Raw genomic sequence first — 1,421 nt, forward strand, 5'->3', positions numbered from 1 at the left:
TCCTACAAACTGTATCCTCTCTATTGTCACCCACGTGTGATCGGAGGTCCTGTAAAATCTGCCATGCTCGACAATCTGACGTAAGAACGATATTACTCACTGTGTACCTTTAATTAGTTAACAAGAATTTTTTAATGAAACATTAAAAAGAGAATGATATCTCTCTAAAGTGTATTTGGATTGAATAAATTCACATAAGCTTGTTATAACTTTATATTCACTAATTTTATTGTAAAATCAATACTCCTTACCATATTTGTCAAGGTCTGGAAGGTTAATCTCGTCACAGAAGAGAACCAGCCACTTTCCGAGTTGAGAAGGAGCCATCACAACTCCATTGGGAGTCCTCTTGTACTCACAGTAATGATCAAACCTCTTTAATAAAAGCTCAGGGGTAGTGGCTGATGAGACATTAAGACCAACAACCTGGAGAATAATAGAAAGGAGAAAGAGAGTCAAGCAGAAAAAACAAAGAAGATAACAAAGACATTTTCACATAGAAATATGCAAGCATAAAATCTCATACATACAATGTAGTACATGCACTGTAATTTGTAAATACATGTACATGTACATGTATGTGTGTACATGATCTACGTAAATTACATGTATATAGAACACATGTACATGTACATGAATACAGTATTTACATTACATCTTGTAATGTGATTTTTTAGGGCTTTAAATTTCAAAGATTTCACGATATTTAAAAAATTTGCGAAAATTACTTCCGCAAAAATCAAATTAATACAGTACAAGATGGCAGATGGCATAAATTCTTAAAAAAATTAAAGCCATTGAAATCTATAGCTCTCAAAAAAGGTGCCATACAGTATACAGGGTACATAAATGTATTCCTTACTTTCTGAGTATGTGAGTGAAGAGTCCATCAGTCCCTCCCTAGTGTTAGGATCAAGGACTCCGTAAAGGTCTTCCTTTGATATTGCCTTGGGATCTATGACGTGAGCCACACCTTTAACACCTTCAGCTTCTCAAGCACCTTCAGGAGAACCTTCCAGGCTGAAGACTTTCCACTTCCACTGGGGCCGACCATCATCACACCATGAGCCAACAACTGGATCTGATACAACTGCAACACCTCTTAAAAATAAATAATAATAATAATTGCTACAGCTACATGTATATAGTACATGTAATTAATGTAAACTTTTATAAATGTACATGTATATGTGACCATAATTGACAAAAGGTACCTTATGGCGGGTAGTGAAATTTGTCTTTCTAGCCTAAGAAATCCAACTTCCTGAGCCCCAGTTATCATAAAATTACTCCACAGGATGCAAAAAGTTACCATGAAACTTTTAGAAACAATGATTGTCTAACAAAGCACTCACAGGTTGATATTTTCCATTATAACTATCAATTTTAAAATCCGCCATAAGGGCCCTTTTGTCAATTAT

The 1,421-nt window shown here is 35.0% G+C and overlaps 1 long non-coding RNA gene across 1 annotated transcript; it reads right to left on the reverse strand.

Moving 5' to 3' along the window:
- Nucleotides 1-6: 6 nt before the first annotated feature.
- LOC109592901 (uncharacterized) lies at nucleotides 7-1,140 on the reverse strand. The gene is made up of 3 exons (XR_002190623.1): nucleotides 863-1,140; nucleotides 252-426; nucleotides 7-107 (listed from the first exon to the last, which is right to left on the reverse strand). It is a non-coding gene; the product is annotated as an uncharacterized LOC109592901 (long non-coding RNA).
- Nucleotides 1,141-1,421: the final 281 nt, after the last annotated feature.

The sequence above is a fragment of the Amphimedon queenslandica genome, unplaced genomic scaffold (assembly GCF_000090795.2).
Source record: "Amphimedon queenslandica unplaced genomic scaffold, v1.1 AMPQUscaffold_3568_Cont24439, whole genome shotgun sequence".
NCBI lineage: Eukaryota > Metazoa > Porifera > Demospongiae > Haplosclerida > Niphatidae > Amphimedon > Amphimedon queenslandica.